This window comes from Pseudochaenichthys georgianus, chromosome 24, assembly GCF_902827115.2.
Source record: "Pseudochaenichthys georgianus chromosome 24, fPseGeo1.2, whole genome shotgun sequence".
NCBI lineage: Eukaryota > Metazoa > Chordata > Actinopteri > Perciformes > Channichthyidae > Pseudochaenichthys > Pseudochaenichthys georgianus.
Genome location: NC_047526.1, coordinates 9,460,536 through 9,482,378, shown reverse-complemented (window position 1 = coordinate 9,482,378; position 21,843 = coordinate 9,460,536). Strand labels below are relative to the sequence as shown.

General features: G+C 40.8%; 1 protein-coding gene across 2 annotated transcripts in view; it reads right to left on the bottom strand.

Moving 5' to 3' along the window:
• Positions 1–15,721, bottom strand: part of tdrd6a (tudor domain containing 6a) — a 40,993-nt gene extending 25,272 nt beyond the window's left edge. For both annotated transcript variants that reach the window (XM_034076682.1, XM_034076683.1), the window contains exon 1: positions 15,404–15,721. The gene's annotated coding sequence lies outside the window, so the exon portion shown is untranslated. The remainder of the gene's footprint in view (positions 1–15,403) is intronic.
• Between the last annotated feature and the right edge of the window lie 6,122 nt (positions 15,722–21,843).

Sequence of the window (21,843 nt, the reverse complement as noted above, 5' to 3'; positions counted from 1 at the left end):
TCTGTACAACGGAATTGTGCCAAAACTACGCCAACCGGCTGCGGAGGGAGACTACGCCAACCGGCTGCGGAAGGAGACTCTTTCCCCCCCCCCTTCACTGGGGAACTGCGCTAAAACAGCTGATCACAACGTTCACACTCTGTGGTCACGAAGTACTCCACTAGCCCTCCCCCTCTGTCGACTTTCCTGAAGTAGCCTACTCCCCCGTTGATAACACACTTTTTCATTTTCTTTTTCAAAAACAAAACCACACAATGCTAACAGTGAGCCTCTGAATTAGCCCCGAGCGAAAAATGCTAACCTATTACTGCACCGATAATCACTCGTAGCTCCCTTATTACTTATCCTAGGTGCACATCCAACACATTGTTTATGATCGCAAGGAGACACAGAATCTAACGGTGCCCACCTCAACACTGAAAGACACAAACTCGCGACGTTATCAACAAAAACGCACATCAAAACACGTGGCGCTAGGTAGCCCACAACGCTAACATGGCTTACCTTCGTCTTTGTCTGGTCTAAACTGGTCTTCAATGACATTAAAACGATAAAAACGATGGTGTAGTTAATCCATAGGTTAATCCAATGTGACTGCGTCCCCTTTGAAATGTTCTGATAATCCATAAGCAATAAAACAGCTTTTCCGTTGCTTGATATTATATATTTATATATTTCTCCCCTCTGCTGCAAGCTAACATGCGCAGAGAGGCTACCTTTTTTTTTTAGCATGAGTGTGTGCGGGACGATTTCCCTTGGATTCTATTGGCTCTAACGGTCAGAAAGAGATGTCACATGTCAAAATCGAACAAGGGGGGCCAGAGATATGGAAAACCCACCCAAATGGTCCCAGAAGAGGTTTGTTTTGCTAAATCTGTCTAAAAAGGTCAAATATCACTTGTTTTGCATCAATCTTGATACAGGGTACTTATTATATGTTGTACTTTGGATTCCTAAAGCTTTTAGTCTACTAACCCATCATCCAAGGTTAGTTTTCACTATAAGTACAAAATGATTTTTGGAAGGACACTAATTTACAGTTTTTTTACCATGTTCAATTTGAATATTCTTTAAAATAAAAATATTAATATGGATTCTGACTTTCCTACATCCAACTCACCGGTTTATCATTACTTTGAGAAAAAAGATTATTAATTTAACCCTTTTAGAAGGGAAGATATGGTCATTTGTTCAGGGAATGTCATTTTCGAGCCTGAAACCTGAAAAACAGGCTTGGTGTAATTTGGCTTGGCTTTCTATTTTGTATGGACATGCTTTTATTTTTGAAGGAGTTAGCGCAGTTGACAGGAAGTTGTTGTTGCTATGGAAACAACGTGACGGAGATTAATGAAGAAAAAGTAATATCTACATATAAAGACGGAGAAAGTAAACGATAACGTTTATGGTTAAGTGTTAGCACCCCCCGAAGAGACACAAGCTCTTACGTTGATATTGGAGATTTCAATAAATAAAAAATAATATCCGAATAACTAAATTGAAACCCGAATAGTACTCCAACGAACGAATATTCGGGTACAGCCCTAGTGTACAAACCAGGCATAAAAACGGGTCAGGGGTGAAAAAGGTGAGAAGGATATTATCCCTCTAGGGGGGTCCGGGGGCATGCTCATCCGGAAGAACATTTTGAATATTCCATATTTTAAAGCATCAATCTGATGCATTTTGAGATGCATGTTTTGCCAACCTGGGGAGAGCTGGAGAAACTTAACTTCAGCCATGAGTCAAAAATATTATGACCTCCTTAGTAAGTATTATCAGGGATGCAAACTCATCAGATATGGAAAAGGTGACAAGGACCCGAGCCCCCCGACCCCACGGAATATCGGCTTTAAAATGAGGAATAACAGAGGATTTTAGCAGTCAGAACAACTAAAGCAGCAGTGTTAATAATAACATAAATGGTAAAGAGTCACATCTAATAGAAATATATAAAAGCATTTATTTTAATTGTGTAGCAGTCAGTTTATGATTTTGGCAGCACTGTTGAGCATTTTGAAAATCTATTGTCATGCCTCTGTGCAAGGCTGCGTCTTTCTATCTTTATAGCATCTGGTGTAAAGTAACTAAATTCATAAACTCAAGTACTATACTTGGGTACAATTTTGAGATACTTGAAGAAGAAGAAGATTCAACATATTGTCATTACGTAGTACAGGTTCTATGTAACGAAATGGTTTCTCTGCATTTGACCCATCCTAGTGTTAGGAGCAGTGGGCTGCCATTACTGTATGTACGGCGCCCGGGGAGCCGTGTAGGGAGCGGTGCCTTGCTCAGGGACACCTCGGTAGCACTTGGTCTTTCCCGGACTTGAACTGGTGACCTTCCAGTTGCCAAGCCAAGTCCCTATGGACTTCGCCACCACCGCCCTTGTACTTTATTTAAGTATTTCAATGTTTTGCTACTTTGTTCTTCTTCTCCTCTACAGTTCATAGGTAAATGGTGGACTTTTACTCCACTACATGTATTTAATACCTTTAGTTACTTCACAGATCTGGATGAATGATGTGAAATCTAATTAAGTGTTGAATCAGACTTTAGTTCCACCTGGAGTAAATCCACAAGCTACCCTGCAGTATACAAATTCATTCAAACTAGCTGCACCTTCACCAGCATTGAGAACACTTTCATGATCAATCATTATAAAACATATCATATATATTATTCTGAAATGGACCAATCTGCACAACGACTACTTTTACTGTCGCTACTTTCACTATATTTTGATGAGAATACTTTTCTACTTTTACTTGAGGAACATTTTGAATGCAGTACTTTTACTAACAGAGTATTCCTATTCCTACACTCTGGTACTTCTACTTTTACTCAGGTACAAGACCTGAGTTCTTCTACTTTTACTCAAGTACAAGATCTGAGTATTTCTGCTTTTAATCAAGTACAAGATCTGAGTACTTCTACTTTTAATCAAGTACAAGATCTGAGTACTTCTACTTTTACTCAAGTACAAGATCTGAGTATTTCTGCTTTTAATCAAGTACAAGATCTTAGTACTTCTACTTTTACTCTAGTATAATATCTGAGTGCTTCTACTTTTACTCAAATACAAGATCTATACTTCAGGGTTCATACACTTTTTCACCAATGATTTTCAATGACTTTTCCATGACTTCTCAATGACCTTTACCTCATTTTCCATGACCAAAAAAAATTACCACTAAAAATGGTTTATTTTAACATGGAACAGGAAAATAAGGTCTGCATATGAAACATGTTGTGCCTATCTAAAACAAATCAAATAGTAGGCTTACTAGCTTCTACACGCTGAAGCAACTGTAGTCAGGGATGCAAACTCATCAGGTATGAAAAAGATGACAAGGATCCGAGCCCCCCGACCCCCCGGAATATCGGCTTTAAAATGAGGAATAACAGGATGTTAGCCGTCAGAACAACTAAAGCAGCAGGTAATAATAACAGAAACGCCAAAGAGTCACATCTAATAGAAATATATAAAAGCATTTATTTGAATTGTGTAGCAGTCAGTTTATAATTCTGGCAGCACTGTTGAGCATTTTGAAAATGTATTTTCATGCCTCTGTGCAAGGCTTAGTCTTTTTATCTTTATAGCCACTGGTGTAAAGTAACTAAGTTCATAAACTCAAGTACTATACCTGGGTACAATTTTGAGATACTTGTACTTTATTTAAGTATTTCAATGTTTTGCTACTTTGTACTTCTACTCCTCTACAGTTCAGAGGTACATGGTGTACTTTTTCTCCACTACATGCATTTAATACCTTTAGTTACTTTACAGATGTGGATGAATGATGTGAAATATAATCAAGTGTTAGATCAGACTTTAGTTCCACCTGGAGTAAATCCACAAGCTACCCTGCAGAATACAAAGTCATTCAAACTAGCTGCACCTTCACCAGCTTTGAGAACACTTTCATGATCAATCATTATAAAAAATATCATATATATTATTCTGAAATGGACCAATCTGCACGACTACTTTTACTGTCGCTACTTTCACTATATTTTGATGAGAATACTTTTCTACTTTTACTTGAGGAACATTTTGAATGCAGGACTTTTACTGTGATAGAGTATTCCTACACTCTAGTACTTCTACTTTTATTAAGTACAAGATCTGAGTATATCTACTAAAGTACAAGACCTGAGTACTTCTACTTTTACTCAAGTAGAAGATCTGAGTACTATACTTTTATTAAGTACTTCTACTTTTACTCTAGAACAATATCTATACTTATGCCACCTCTCTTTATAGCCTATGAAAAAAACTATTAGAAAACGAAGGCTAAAGCTAACGTTAGCAGATAGTGACAATGTATGCTAGCTAGCTAGCTCAACGATTGCTTAAATAATATTGCGACAGAAAGACTTTTCAGTTCACATCACGCTCTGCCGCTCTGCTCTGAACACCTGAACGGCCCGTTCTAACAGCTGTTCACCAGCGGCTCAGTCTGTGCCACAGTGACTCCGCACAGTTAACGAACGCACCGTAGATAATGTAGCTGACCCTCATCCCGGAGCAGCAGAGTTCAGCCGACAGGCAGGAAGACTCAAGCACACAGCTCGCGCTTCATATATTAAAAAACAACACCATGCGCGTCATGATGGCACAGAACAACTCGCGACCGCAGATTATTTCGGCGATTAGATAAACAGTAAATTATATATGACGCAACTTTAGTTACATTTCCATGACTTTTTCGTGATAGTGGAGCCTCGCAGATGGGGCTGCTGCAGATGAGGCTGCAGCACCCCCCCCACCCTTCCCGCGTCCATTCGCGATGTCTTGCAGCAAGCAGGAAACTACACCAGTAAGCCAGCTCACACTGTCAGCTCCTCGAAGCAGCGAGCCAGTGGGCGACCGCTCGGAGCACAGTTTAGCATGTAAGGGCGGTAACACGAGCAATTTGTCTAAATATTTAGCAAAAGTGCACCACATTCAGACGGAAGAATGCACCGGGTTCCACTGTCTTTCTAGTAGCGCTGTAGCCCCATCCACGAGAAACGTTTCCACGTCAGGTGTTATGTATGCTAGCAGCAACACACGGAGTTAACTCAATTATACAAACATGGGTTAATGATTAGAGGTAACTGGGTTATTTATTTTGTAGCTATTCTGTTTAAAGTTCTGTCATCACATTATTTAATACGATTTGTTAAAACACGGTTGTTTCTTTTGATGTGAAATATTATGTAGCCTATTTAATTTAAATAAAAAGCAATGTTAATTTTGTTCAAAATGCGTTTAGTTAATTTAATAATATATGTATTTTTGAATCAAGTATTCATCTTTAGTGTCTTCATTGTTAGTTTCTGCTTGCCTAAAACAACCTCAAGCTAAAAGCTAGATATCCCTGCCCTAATGCCAAAGTAACTGGCAACTGAATATGTGTCGCCGTTTGATGTCTATGTCTGGACCGCTGCGTAAAAAGGAGGGTTTCTGACCCATTACTTCTCTTCTTACTTCTATAAGAATAAAACACAGAGGACGGAGATCTCTTTTTGTCCCCCTCTTCTCCCCGCTGCAGCCTAGCAGCTGATCTCAAAGCACGCTCCCCTCTCCTGCAGGGAGAAAAGCTATATTTATATTACAGTAGCCCCTTTTTTTTTTTAAATAGTTTTTATAGGTGTTGCTATCTGTTTTGTGTAGCGTGGTTCTACAAGCAAGTCAATGCATTCATTGGGTGGTATCAGAGAGTTACACGGGTCTGTAAATGCAATGAAAACAATTGGCCACAGCAAATAATTTATATTAAACATGTAATTTTTACTTTTGAATACTTCAGTACAAAGGATGTATTGAATAATTTAAGTGATATATGTGTACACATATAAATCATTAGTCAAAACAGGGCTACATTTGATTTAATTAAAATGTATAATATGTGGTAAACTGAAGAGCCCTTTGGGAGCCGAAAGAGCCGGCTCTTCTTGGTGAGCCGAGCCAAATGATCCGGGAATTCCCATCACTAGAACGAATTACTTCTTCTGCGAGGATTTATAAAAGCAGCTGGAATCCCTTAAAGCAGGGGTGGGGAACCTCCGGCCCTCGGGCCGTATACGGCCCGCGAGACCATTTGGTACGGCCCTCGAGGTCATTTATAAACACATGCAAAAAAGAAAAAAATTCAAATTATCTAGACCGCAAAATAATTAAACAAGCGAGTGCCTGTTTTTCCTGGCCACGGTCAGGGTCCTTGAACACAACACGAGCCTAACGTGTCATCATGTGGTATATGTCTCGTCTGACAGGGGTGCAGTTCTGACGGAGAGCACCAGAACACAGCTCCAGGCCGGGACTTCACAAATTGCAATACCGACAAGGAGCCGTACACATGCCGCAGTTTCTGCGTGGCTGTGTCTTTAGCTGAGAGCCCAGTGGCCAATCTGTTAATCTGTCACACTGATCATACAGTCAATAACTTTGTTGTTATTAGCATCTGGTTAGCTAGCTATGCTAACGAGTATAAGAAGCTTTTTCTCCAACCAGTGAGGTAAAGGCACATCTTTATATGATCATTATAGTTATACAAAAATAAGAGAATAAAGTAAACAGGAATAAAATACTATATGATAGTAAAAAAAAGTTATTATTAATAAACAAGAATACAGTTTAAAAAGGGAGTGATTTGTAAAATATCCATAAAGAAAAAAATCTGCTTCCAGTTCCGTTTCATGTGGGTGTTGAGAGATGTGTCCATAGATCTATTAATTTTACTCTCAAAGTGCACCAGATTGATGCTTTTAACTTCCCGGAGCATGCCCCTCCCGGACCCCCCTCGATGAGGTTAGATCTCCCCCACTTAAATCATGTCCATATACTTCTGTTTTGGTTCTTATGCCACGGTGCATGCATGCGCGGGTCATGGTCAAATATCTGGATTAAGAGGTTGCTTTTTCTTTGCACAGCATGAAAGAAAGGCGAAATGAATGGGCTGTGATTTTAGTTTTTTAAGCAGAGGTTGAGTTCAATAATGTGTACGGCCCTCGGAGGATGTTGTAAAAATTGAAATGGCCCTTGAGAAGAAAAAGGTTCCCCACCCCTGCCTTAAAGGGATAGTGGAAATCCGCGAATTTTGGGTTTAACTTATGTATTTTTATTCAAAATAAGCATAATAAACAATTTTTTTTAATTTCATGCGCCTAGTTTCATTTTATTTTCAATTTTACTGCTCCCGACCACGCCCTCTCAATGAAACGAAATACTTCGGGAATCGTCGGGAATCTTCGGGTGATAACGAAAACAAAGGACAATGGCGGACATTCAATAGAATGTTCATGTGAATAGCCGACCTTTATTATGGTGAATAGATGTGTTTTGTATGGCTGTAGTGCGACAGCAAATGCAGAGAATGGCGTTTCGACGCATGCGGGGTGAGTGGGTGAAATTTGTTCAGATAACACGGGCAAACTTCACGGAGCCGAAGCTGACGAGTACTTCGGCAGTCGTGTGCTCCCGTCATTTTACTGACGATTGTTTCGAGATTCCTCTGTCTCTAGCTCAAATTGAAAGTGGAATTAGGGCTGGGCGATTTTTTTCAGTTTTCACGATTAATTTGCATTTTTACTTTCCTACGGTTTGTGAAATGGCTGAATCGAAAAATCGCGATTTTAAAACATTTCTAGACTCCGCAGATTTGTTTTGCTTTAAGGGACTCCGTAGTAGCTTACTCTCTCACTTTCCAGAACGCGCACAAAACTCAGCCACATTGCCTGTGACTACCCGATCTGCAGCGCTGCCCGATCTGCTGTTGTTATGCTGTGTTCGTTGTTGAGCATAACAGAGGACTCATACTTTGTACATTACATATATAACTAAACACGCCTTTTCTCCTCCTTATCTCTTTCATGACTTTTCATTTAATATGGTTTTGAACGCTGTAATCAATACTCAAGACAGGAAAAACTTCACGGCTGGTTTCATTTCTGGTAGTTCCGGATGTTGTCTCATGCTACCCACGTCTGTAAACAAACGTATTCAAATAAACTGTACCTTCATTTAATATTCAGCAATAATAATATCTCGACGTCTATACAGTAGTTGTAGTGTTGAAACCAGTAGGTTTCGGTGTGCAACACTCCGTGTCATATCGCTATTAAATTCACCTCTATAGTAAATGGTATATTAGCCACATGTTAAATGCTAACCGGAGATGAAGGATTTTCAGAATAAAAGCTTAACAACTGCGTACGAGAACTTCTGGTTTTTCAGTATAAAACAGCATTTAAACTGACGGTATGTTTAAGGTATTTTATGCCATCAAAAACATTGATTTTAATTGATAACACTGTGCGCATGTGCAGAGCTGCAGATTGGGTAGTCACATAGCCTACTACAATCACATTCACCGCCAGACGTACCATAAAAATGTCCACGAACACAGATGAAGAACTCATTCCTAAAAAAGGTGCTACTTCAGTTGTATGGAAGTGGTTCGGGTACAAGCTGTCATACATAGAACAAACAACTGTTCTGTGTAAGGTCTGTGGAAAGACAACTTCCTACAAAGTTAAAGGGATGTTATTTTGTTTGAGGGTATTTTTGTATTATTAATTTCATTATCATTATTTATTATTTGTTGTATTTCATTTTACAAGTTTTTTCAGGGATGGCCTACAAGAGATTTTTTTTCCAGTTTGATTTAAAAAAAATCTTTGCACATTAATGACAGCCAAGTGCCGTGGTGCTGTTTTTATTTTATTTTTTTTATTCTTCAACAACTGATTTGTTCACATAGGCCTAGACTACTTGGTAATCTCATTTATTTTTATTGTGTTATTAAAGAAAATATGTATTGAAATGTTGCCTTGGTCTGGTTTGTTTAGAAAAAAACAGGAAAAAAAAATCGAGGTTTAAATCGAAAATTGTCCATTAGTTAGAAAAAAAAAAATCCAGATTTTATTTTTAGGCCAAATCGCCCAGCCCTAAGTGGAATACATAAGAAGTGAGTATTTTATTATGTTTTCTGGCTGATTTAATGCATCATTAGCCTGTACCATTGTGTACAACGCCATTTATTGCCTGTCGATTAGGCGACCGGAGGCCTCGTCATCCGATAATCCGGTACAGTGTCGAATGTGTACACTACAGTCATCATATAGACATGATAGACTAACAGTACTGTGAGTACAGCCTACACTTGACAGGCAGCCTGGCTAGCCTAGGATTAGGACCCTACTACGTCAAAAGACCGATTGGCTCTAGCTGTATATCATGCTAGTATACAATTCATTTCAATGTATTCATGTAATTAATGCCCATAAGGCTGTTACATATACAATAATAAAGATAATTTATGTGAACCTGACCCTGGTATGTTATGAAATGTATCCTACATGCAGTCATCCTCGGGCATAGCCATAGGCCTACAGTACATGCATGCCAACTTTTGCAATATATAATATAGCGCCTAGCGTGAGCTATGCTTAGGGACCTACCAGTCAAGATTATTTGTGCGTAGGGGTGCATCATCTGGCGCCTGGTCCTGGTCATCCTCGCCATTGCCCATGCCGTGAACTAACTCCATCACCTCGGGCTCGAACAAATAAGGACGTAATGGTCCATCGTCTGGCTCAATATTCTCACCATCGTCGCTTACTGAACCGGATTCAGATTCAGTTCCTAAAACTACATTTTCGTAGGAAAGCCGAGAGGATGTTTCTGACTCGCCATCATCACTGGATACCTCGTACAATCCTTCTTTTTTGTCTGGTATATTTGCCCTTCCACGTTCATTCTGCATAGACGCCATTGTTTGTTATCGTTTCGTCTTCCTGAGTTTTCCTCACTTCCGGTTTGGCTGAATCGATAATATCGTTTCTAAACAAGTTCGGGGAAGCTGCAATAAAGTGCTTCTAACATGCGTAAGGCAATTATTATATTTTTTTAATCAGGTGTGATTGTTTTGGTACATAATTATGCTTGTATATAAGTTAAAACGAAACTATTTGGGGTTCAATTTCCACTATCCCTTTAAGTTGCATTACTGCCACCTACAGTATGTATTTCTGCTGAGTGTCATTATTCTATTGGATAAAAAAAAGTTAGGAAACGCCCCTATACGATCCGCCCCTATACGATACGCCTCTTTGCTGCGGTCTGCAGCCAGACCATGGATGTATAATAAGAACTGGATACAGTGCGGGAGGCGGGGCCTCATTCATTCCTATGAGAGTTGCTCATTAGCGCATGATAAAATGGCCCAACTTTTGAGAGAGCGAAACGTCACAGATTACCCGGCATGCCTGAGAAGTACCCGTATGTGCGCTCATAGCGCATCTTTAACCATAATGCTCGTTCACATCAAGCACGTCAATTTGCGTACACGTAACAGCACCGCACGTTCATGACAGCATGATAATGATTTGTTATTATAATGGTTTGATATTAACGAGGCGGCAGTTAGCAGCTAGCTAGTAATTATGCTAATGCAACATAAATCGTTATGTACTTATATTACGCTGTAACAGGATCTAGTGATATCCAAGCAACAGAGCTTCATTTAGCATGAAAGAATGATTGCACTGTATATATATATATATATATATATATATATGTGTATATATTAGGAATGCCAGCGATTATTCGAATATTCGCTACAGTCTCCATAATCAAATATTATTTTTAAAAATCGATTTTATTTTATTTATTTATTTTTTATGTTTTTTTTTTTTTCTGGCTTAGTTTCAACCAAAATATATATAAATATATATATGCTAATAATAGTAATAATAATTGTAAATGGTCATTGGTCACACCACCAGTTTGTTTTACTGTAAACTTGGAGGAAGCCTGCGTGCAGAGCAGACTGCTGCTGCAGCACGCTACACACCGACCCCACTCCCCCTCTCCCGTGCGCCTAAAGATGAAAAAAGCGGCAGGTAAAAAGAGTTCCTCGTGGAACTACTTCGAACTTACAAGTCCAAAGGAAGTTAAATGCAAGCTCTGCGAAAAGACGTTGGTCTATCACAGCTCAACCTCAACAATGCGTTCGCATTTGAGTGCGAAGCACGCCAAAGAGGTTACAGAGGTTCACTTCAAGGCCACGTCGTTGTGATGACATGCTTGTTTGTTGTTTGTACTGTTAAACATGTTACAGTAAAGAAAACAACGGAATTCCTTTTTCTTTTTGTCCCGCGCGGGGGGGGGGGGGGATTATTCGCCAGGGCTGCCGAATAATCGATTTTGTTCATGGTCAGTTTCTGGCTACCCTAGTATATATATATATATATATATATATATATATATATATATATATATATATATATATATATATATATATAATATACAGGGTTTCCCACACAGACTATACTTGGGCGGGCCGCCCAGGTATATTAACGGCCGCCCAAGTATATTTCGCGACCCATTTAGGTTTTGTTTTTTTTAAATGTAATAATTTTTTTTTTAATAATTTTTTTTGTTATTCGTCCGTGACCACTAGTGCTGGGGGGGAAACGATTATTTCGAAAACGATTAATCGGGCGATTTTTTGATCGATTAGTCGACTAATCTAACGATTATTTGTCTGTTGTTCAATTCATAAAAAACGTAATGTAAAAAAAAAAAAATTCACAATACTGTGTCTCAGGGGATTTTAATATTTAACAAACTATTAATGTGTTATACCAGATTAACGGTAATAATCTCAGCTAACTGCCGATACAAACCATGTTTACCAAAACAAAACACAAGTCTCATAAGAAGCATCTAAATGACCCATGAGCGAAAAATGCTAACGGACATTGGCACAGAACTCAAGATAAAAGTACCCTTATTACTCATCGTAGCTGCACATACAAGATATCCGATTAAAGCTGAGACTCCACAGATTATGTAGGTATATAGTATCATCACTGAGTGATCCGGACTCGCGACAGGGGAAGCAAATACAGTCATCACAACACGTACCTTTACAGAGCTTCTAGGGAGATCGTCTCACCACCGTAGCTGTCAATTTGATCAAAATACGTGTTCAATGGCATTAAAATGAGAAAAACGCGGCTGAATCGGTTAATCCATAGGTTTTTAACGTCTATGTATAAAAAATGATTGAATTTATAATCCATAATTCCATTTTTATGTAAAAATCGGAGAGCAAATGCTAGCTGCTAATGGTAGCCACCACAGCTAGCTGCCGCTTTAAATGTTCCAACATAGCCGTTGTGCTTGTGTGATATGCCAACTCCATTTGGCAAAGACTGCAAATGACAATATCTTTGCGTTTTGGACTAACTTTAAAATATTCCCATGCTTTTGAAGACCTAGGGCGAGATGTTTTCGTTTGAGGGCTTCGTGCGCAATCCTGTGAGGAGGTGGTAGCCGTTTCAGTCTCCATTGTGTTTGAAGTGCGATTGCGAACTGCTTGTTGCTTTGTTTACACACCCACGTGTGTGTAGCGACGCGTCGAGGCGGAAATATGTCGTCGACGATATTTTGAAGTCCACGCGTCGCTCCAGCACTAGTGACCACGACGCCATCTGCGATCGATTAACTTGTGGACAATGATCCCTCGCTCCCTTGCACTGATCTCGCCTCCTTCTGGCCTGTTAAGTGGCTTGCCTCACACAGGGTGACTGGCTGTCCACATGATGTGGCCTGCCGACATGGCCACTGTCATACAGATCATAAATCAAAGCCCTTGATTGGTCTCTGTGTGTCATTCAAGCTCGGGATAAGCTCAGCTCAGGTGAGGTAAAGGACTCTCTGAGTGTTTAGATAGTTAACTTAGTCTAAGTTCTCAGTGGGTCTCAAACGGTGTGGTCACCATTTATGTAAACACATATTATGGTGAAAAAAGGTAAGATACACTTTTAAAACTTGTTGAGAGAAAACTAGTCTTTGCTGCTGCCTCAAAGAGGAGCAGGGGGAGAGGAGGGAGACAGGAGAGGCTGGTTCAGGAGCACAGACACACTCACAACTATAAATGAACCAAAAATAAATTAATAAACAAGTTTCAGTGTTTTTTTCATATTGGAAATGGTATGTTATTTGTTATGGCCATGATTTTATGATTATTGAAATGTATACAGTTCTGTTTAATATAGGTGTTTCCATAGATCTAGTCTCTATATTTTCCCCTCAAAATGCACCAGATTGATGCATTTAACTCCAAAATAAAAAAATAAAATCTTACCGGGGGGGCATGCCCCTGGACCCCCATAGAGGATTTGAGGTCGACCCCCACTAAAAATCACATGGACAGGTTCCTAAATACATTTATAAATACATTTATTTTTTTAAATAGTAACCCATTTCCATATGTTCATGTGTGGGTAGTTATCAGAGAGAACTAATATTTCAATTGAAGGATCACATGTCCAACACTCTTTCATTATTTCAGATGGAAGTCCTATTAATCTAATGGGAAGAGATTTGCTTTGTAAATTACAAGCAACAATACATTGCACTCCGGACGGATTGTTTTTGACTATTCCTGACAGCAAAGTCTATCAAGCTGTCCAATTCATTCAATCATCTCAGGACAACCTTTATTGTTGGTCATTTCCAGATTTCAACATGATTTCTGTTTTCTCAACAACAGGAATTCCGAAAATTGCTAGCATTTCCCCTGTGTGTGCTTCTTTAATGTCCCTTATGCGGCCTGTATTGAATTGTCACTGCACAGCTGCTTTTAACCCATCAGATGACTATGCACTATCAGTAAGAGGTTTTTGCAACAGCTCAGATCAGTTGGAATGTGAACAGTTTCTATTTTTAGGACCCCAGGGGTGCGCATTGCCCCTGAGGCTCAAAACCACACAACAAGCTCTGTATGCTGCAGACACGATTCCTCACCTCACAATAGCGGTCACTTCAGGAAGTGACCCTGAAGAAGTGGGGGTCATGGCAGTGCTCTGCTGAGGGCTGCAAAGGCTTCTCACACACACACACACACACGATCTAATTAACCTCGGAGAACAACATCACATGCTGTGTCTCTCTGAGCAACTTTCCTCCCTCAAAGCACATTTCTTCATTTACAGTTATTATGGGCCCTGCCTGTACCTGTTCGCTCTGCCATTGCGTGAAGGGTCTGCTAACAAGCGACCAACAGAAAGGTTAATGTTGTTGCACGTCACCTCACGTGACCCCCCCCCCCCCCTACCACCACTACCTATTTCAGATATGTGGGAAACAGATCTGTGGGAAACACTGGCAGTTAATGGACCAGCACCAGAGGTGTTCCCATACACACAGGCGTTGGAGCTGTTCTTCATGAAATCCCAGAAGGATGAAGTGCTCTGACAAACAGTGCCATCTTTGCGCAAAATGATTATACAGGAATGAAAAGTCAATAAATAAACATGTTGTTAAAACTTTTTTATTTATTTATTTTTTATCTGAGTCCGGCGTACTTCCTGGGGGCTTGAGCCAGACCCATCTTGATTTTTTGCGAGCAACGCGACCAACAACCAATCACATGAATCTCCCGCCTCCGACATACAAAGCAAAAAAAAACAGGAATTTTATGCGAGCAATATATATTATATAAACTCCCCAAACAGGCGAAAACCTACCAGTTTCACCCACTGTCTCTGCCACCTCCCTCCGGTTTGTATCCCGTTAATAGTTCTGGTCGTAAAGAACCGGGTGATTTGCTACCGTAATTTCTCGTTTGGAATACGAGGAAATTAACTGCGGTCTGGTTCTCCCTGTGTGTGTTTCGCTGCGCTTACCGGTCCGGCGGGCGGAGGTGCAGGATTTCTGCTTCACACACGTTGCATACCACCATTTTACGGTCTTTTTCGGACACCTTAAAAAATGCCAGACCGGTGAAGCCATTTTGGCGAGCTTGTTTTGCCGCACACAGAGAAAAGTGTCATATTTTACGTCATGCGATCGGCATGTTTAGAGAGCACCGATCGATCGGTAGAGAGTGAGTATCGGCCGATTTCGATCGGATCATCCCTAATAAGACTTTATTTAAACCTGGAGTAAAATTCACAAGCTACCCTGCAGCATACAAAGTCATTAAAACTAGCTTCACATTTACCAGCTTTGATAACACATGAATGCATCAATAATTATTATAATATATATTATTCTGAATAATGAGTATGTTACCGTTTGTACTTTAAGTATATTAAAACTTCAATACTTTTGTACTTTGACTTGAGTGACACTTTGAATAACGGACTTTTACTTGTAAAAGAGTATTCCTACATGTTGATATTACTACTTTTACGTAAGTATAAGAGTACTTCTTCCACCTCTGCTAGCTACCTTCATGTTCAAATGTAAAAAGATAACGTTCTCTAAATTAGCATCTCCCGTTAGCATAATTCGGCACTGTAGGTTTATTAGAGTATAAAACTGTTAGCAGATAAACAAGATTACGGATATACAGTTAATTGGCGGTAAATAGCTAGCAGTAAGCAAAACATTACTTACCCGATGTATTTCAGAAGAGCCTGTCTAGTCTCACGACGATGGTGGTAGCACAGGTTTACCACGTTGACCTCGCAGATCCACACAGCCACGTTGGCGCTAACCTATTCCCACCGCCTTCACTTTATAAAATCAAGCTAGCGAGCCAACATTTGTCCAGTCCCGGTGTTTTTCTACTGATGTACACTGTTGTGACTGACGAGCCGTTCAGACGTTTAGGATTTGTTAAAGCGGAACCTCAAATTAAACTGACTCCACAGCAAACCGATGTTAGCAACTGCCAGCTTAGCTTAACACCATGCACGTGCTGACAACGCCCAACGTTTTTTCCCCCTATCTTCATCCTTGACCCGGATGTGTCATTGTTGTTCCCGTCTCACCATCACCAAATTAAATAGGAAATGTAATAACTCACACAGTAAACCGTACACTTAGAACCCTTAGCTAACAAAAAATAACATTTATTTCCCCAAGCCAGAGGTCCTGACAAATGAAAGTATGACTCTGATCCTGATAGTGCAGATCAATAGTTTGACCAGGCTAGTCCCAGCTAAAATGTATCATATATCAATTTTACAGAAGCAGATTAAAGCTCCTGAACGCAACATCAGATAGGAGATATACATTGATTTTAACTCGACGTTATCAGAGATATTAATACCACAAATGTTTATCTAATTAAATAATCAAAAAATCGGTGCACAATGTTGGTGTACTATAGTGCATAGTGAATTTATATTAGTAACAGCCGTTTTTAATTTGTAATGTATTTATTCAAGAAAACATGGACATTAATAGTATGTAACATAAACTGTCCATACCAAGGGTATATAGTAAATAATATTTACAATAATATTGAGAAAAGTAAAACAAATTCCAAATAATGTATCACTGGCCCTTAAGAAATATATCCTCCCTAATGTATTATGTATGAACACTAAAGCTTTAATTGCCTTCTTGAGTGAATGTGAAATATATTCAATATTAATCCTTACTATATATGCCACATTTGTGCTATACATATTTGATTAAAAAAGGTAAATCCTTTATTGTTCAGGAAAGAAATGTCCCAACTAGTCAAAAGAATCTTCTTGTATTTATTTCATTAGTATAGTCCTCAGTCATTATTTCAGCGACTGAGGACTGTCCCATCTCCAAATAATGTGTTTTCATTATTTGGAGAAGTACAATTAATATTTGGCAATCTTCCAATGCAATCATTCAACAAGTCCACAGCTAAATCACACCACTAGGGGGAGCCAACTTGCAATTTAGTTGATCGACTAATTATCTCTGTTTCCAAAATATGTTATCTGTCCTTAAAATCCCTTTTTAGCACAACATCACTATTGAATGAATGTAAAGGTGGGAACATAATGTGATAGATTGAATGTATTGAATGCTTTCGGACCGTCCACACAGCGGTGTGCGTTGACACTTGGCGGTGGGCGTGTCTGAAGCTTGGGGAGTCAACGTGACCAACAACCAATCACATGAATCTCCCGCACCCGACATAGCAAAAAAGGAAAAGCCTGGTTCTTCTCCACTATTGCCAAAATGGATGCCGGTTTTGCAGCAAGGGTAGCACGGGCAAGTGTAGTAGCAAGGGTGGCTTTAGTGTATGCAATGTCTCGCAGGAGGTTATGTAGTGTGCGTCGCTGTTGTGTACATCCGATACTCAGAAAACGTCTGCAATGGGGGGAATACCACGTTCTGGTCCAAGAGCTCCGCCTGGATGATGTACTGTTTCAGCAGTACTTCAGGATGAGCAAAGACGTGTTCGACGAGTTGCTCGGAAAAGTGGGTCCACTGATTTCAAAGGCAGACACCCATATCCGTTTGTCAATCGGACCCGCCGAGCGACTCGCCATCTGCCTACGGTACGTTTTGTGTATTTCTACTTCTGTAACCTGACTCTGTATATAAAGAGAGACAATGCATGCCATGGATGAATGATGAATGAAGTCTGTGATTTAGTTCAGATGGATGACATTAATTAAGATAGCTAGGTAAATACAGTATTGCTCCCCTGTGTACATGGCATGTGTGTGTGGGTCTGTGTGTGTTGGGGGGTGGTCTGGGGGGGTCTGTGTGTGTGTGTGTGTGTGTGTGTGTGTGTGTGTGTGTGTGTGTGTGTGTGTGTGTGTGTGTGTGTGTGTGTGTGTGTGTGTGTGTGTGTGTGTGTGTGTGTGTGTGTGTGTGTGTGGGTGTGGGTGGGTGTGTGTGTGTGGGCTGTGTGTGGGGACATATACTTTTTTTTAATCATGTACATTTGTACCTGTACCTGGCAACCAGTGACTCAGACAGGACCATAGCATTCAGCTATCGGGTCGGGCATGCAACCGTGGCTGTCATTGTGAAGGAGGTTGCGGATGCCATCTGGACCGCCCTAGTTGAGGAGACCATGCCGGTACCACAGACCGAGGACTGGAGAGCCATCGCTGCTGGGTTCCAGGAGCGCTGGAACTTTCCGAATTGCGTTGGTGCCATTGATGGGAAGCACGTGGTGATCCAGGCTCCGGCTAATTCTGGGTCCCTGTACTTCAACTATAAGTCCACCCACTCCTTGGTACTGCTGGCTGTCGTGGATGCCCAGTACCTCTTCAGGGTAGTGGATGTCGGAGGCTTTGGAAGAAGCAGCGACGGTGGGAGCCTGCGGAATTCTGCATTTGGAGAGAGCCTCAGAGATGGCAGTCTGCAGCTCCCACCTGACACCGTCATCCCAGGAGCAGAGCGGCTCGGCCTTCTTCCCCATGTGTTTGTTGGAGATGAGGCTTTTCCGCTGATGGACAACCTGCTGCGTCCGTTCCCTGGACGTCACCTCACACGCGAAAAGAGGATGTTCAACTACCGCCTCAGCCGGGCCAGGTTGGTGGTTGAATGTGCGTTTGGCATCCTCTCATTCCAGTGGAGAATGTTCCGATGTGTCGTCACCACCAGCCCGGAGGTAGCAGAGTTGTGTGTGAACCTGTCCACGGATGAAGCTCCAGCTACTCCAACCCTGCGTGATGCACCGAGGATGGGCTCCAACAATGCCACACACAGATCCATCCAACTGCGGGACACCTTCTGCAGCTATTTCAAAGAGGAGGGTGCATTGCCATGGCAGTATAACGTGGTGTAGGGTCACCATGGCTCTTTTAAGAGCCTCCAAACCAAAAGCTCTTTTAAGAGCTACCCATATTTTCTTTAAAAAGCAAATATTCCATATGAGCCATTTTAAAAACAAACTTTTCTAATAAACATGTTTCTTAAATTGATATTATGCATTGCTAACAACCTTTTTCCTTCAGCCCTGTTTTTACTGATAAACCACTCGTGATTTCAACAGGTTTTCACATGAACAATTATACAGAAGACAGCACATTATACATCGACATACATGAAGCTTCTATATCTTCCAGTGATGTACCTGAACGCGTTCAATGAACGATCGTTCATGAACGCGTTCATATTTTGGGCGAACGTGAACTGAACGTACTGTATTTCCGCTAGATGAACGTAATTGAGAACGCGTTCATTCTCAGCGCTGTATAACGGCGTTCAAAAGTGCGTTCATTCTTAGCACTGTATTATAACGGCGTTCAAAAGTGTGCCAGATTTCATATGCCTTTCAGCCGAAAACCCAGTTAAAACACACCGTAAACAGGCTTCAAAATAATGCGGAAAACCACCCAATCTGGCAACAGCAAGCTGCCTGTGACGCGTACGCGCCTGTCACCCCTGGCTGTCGCACTAAAATATAAATATACTAAATATATCAGACTCCTCACAACAAACAATGTGGAACCGCGGAACCGGCGAGCATTGAATGAATGAATGAATTAGTATGGACGAAGCCGAGAGCAGAGCTCTGCAGCAGCACTCGCTCAGAGTGAGACGGCAGGGGTGGGGAACCTCCGGCCTGCGGCCGTATACAGCCCGCGAGACAATTTGGTACGGCCTTCGAGGTAATTTATAAACACACGCAAAAAATTAAAAAAATGAAAGAAATCTAGACCGCAAAAAAATTAAACAAGCGAGTGCCTGTTTTTCCTGGCCAAGGTCAGGGTCCTTGAACACAACACGAGCCTAAACGTGTCATCACGTGGTATATGTCTCGACTGACAGGGGTGCAGTTCTGACGGAGAGCCCCAGAACGCCACTCCAGCACTTCAGAAATTGCAGTACCGATAAGTCCATACACATGCCGCAGTTTCTGCGTGTCTGTGTCTTTAGTTGAAAGCCCAGTGGCGATCTGCTCATCTGTCACACTGATCAGACAGTCAATAACTGTGTTGTTATCATTAGCATCTGGTTAGCTAGCTATGCTAACGAATATAAGAAGCTTTGTCTACAACCAGTGAGGTAAAGGCACATCTTTATATGATCATTATAGTTATAAAAAAAATAAGAGAATAAAGTAAACAGGTATAAAATACTATATGACAGTTATTAATAAAGAAGAATACAGTTTGAAAGGGTAGTGATTTGTCAAATATCTATAAATTAAAAGAAAATCTGCTTACAGCTGTGTTTGGGTGTTGAGAGATGTGTCCATAGATCTCCTAATGTTGCTCTCAAAGTGCAACAAATCTTCCCAGGGGAGCATGCCCCCCGGACCCCTCTAGAGGAGGTTAGGTCCCCCCCCCACTTAAATCATGTTCACATGGGAAACTAAATACATTTGCACACATCTTGTGTCCATATCTTTTTGTTTTGGTGGTCACGCCACACCGTGCACGTGCATGCATACGCGAGTCATGGTGAGATATCTGGATTAGGAGGTTGCTTTTTCTTTGCACAGAATGAAATGAATGGGCTGTGATTTTAGTTTTTTTAAGCAGAGGTCAATAACTTGTACGGCCCTCTGAGGATATTGTAAAAATTGAAATGGCCCATTAACATCGTACAGGAGACAAATAATAGCTCGCAGCAACGTATTGAAAAAAGAACTATGAACTATAAATTAGTTCATTTTTGAAACCATGAACTTTAGTTCAACATTTTGAATTATGAACTATGAACTGAACTAGTTCATTTTAAAATGTGTGAACTGTGAACTGAACTAGTTCATGTAGAAAGTGAACTTTCCCAACACTGATATCTTCCGTATGTTGTAACTGACACACGACATGAACAAGTGAAGACACAGTATAGCCATAACATACTTTAAATAACTTTTAATAATGTATATGTAATATTGTGAGTGAAGTGTGTGCAGTGATGAGTGTAAAACATGTAGTGTGGATCAGTATGGCTGTAAATAACAAAAAAAAAGGGATTACTCAGTCTTTCTCCTGCTCTGCTTCAAAAAATGCCTTATGAATGGCAAATTGCAGCCTTATCTTCTTTGCCATGGACATCCTTCACAATGAAGGCAAGAGGCCCCGGAGAAACAACTCGTCCTCGTCCTCCTCCACCACTGGACGAGGTTGAGGTAGTGGCATGGAGAGAACAGGAGCGATGGCTGACAGCAACCCTTTCTCAAAGGCGGACATCTCCCTTCCCCTTCTCCTTTTTCCCCGGCCCTCAACATTATCCTCCTCCTCTCCTGTCTGCCCTGCCTCAGCTTGCTGGCTGCTGGCTGGCTGGCTGGCTGAGTCTCACCAAGGCTTTCATCTAGCTGGCTTTGGCTCTCATCCTCTGGCACCTGGCTGGGGTCAGGAGTAGTACAGGGGGGTGCCCCGCTTCTTTTTGCCTCCTTCTCCCTAGCTTTCTCCTTCCGGAACCTGTCCCTCAGAGACTTCCACCTTGTCCTGCACAATTCCTCTAATGAAATGAAATAATAAAGTTAATTTGTTGAACTACTTGAAGAATTGACTAAATTATTCCTACATTAATGAAAAGCAAATCCCTTTATCACTGTCATTTGCATAAAAGGTTTTACATTCACACTTTATATGATGAACATTTATGACATTAATGTCTATGGTGCTATTTTATGCTACATTCCATGCTGGCTAAATATACTGTCTATGCCTGCAAGCTGTCCATTCAATGTTAAAATTAAGTACAAATCAAGTTTTATTTATATAGCACATTTATAAACATTTATAAACTATTTTTGGTCGAGCCAAAGTGCTGTACATATAATAAAACTAGCCTACAGTAGAGACACGTTACAGCTAATACAACAGCACAGTTTGTTCAGAATATCATATATAATATAAACTCCCCAAACTGGCGAAAACCTACCAGTTCCACCCACTGTCTCTGCCACCTCCCTCCATGCCTGGCTCCTCCGGTTTGTATCCTGGTAAATGAACAGAGACTGATCATACAGCACCGGGTGATTCACTACCGCAATAATTAATTTCTCCTCCATTTTTTTGAATATGAGGAAAAGACCTGCGTAGTCTCTCCCAGCATACACGCGGTTTGATTGGCTAGCGCTTGTACTGGCAGATTTGTATAAACGGGATTTCATTGGCTGACGCCTCCGTCGAGGCGTCAAAAGTTGA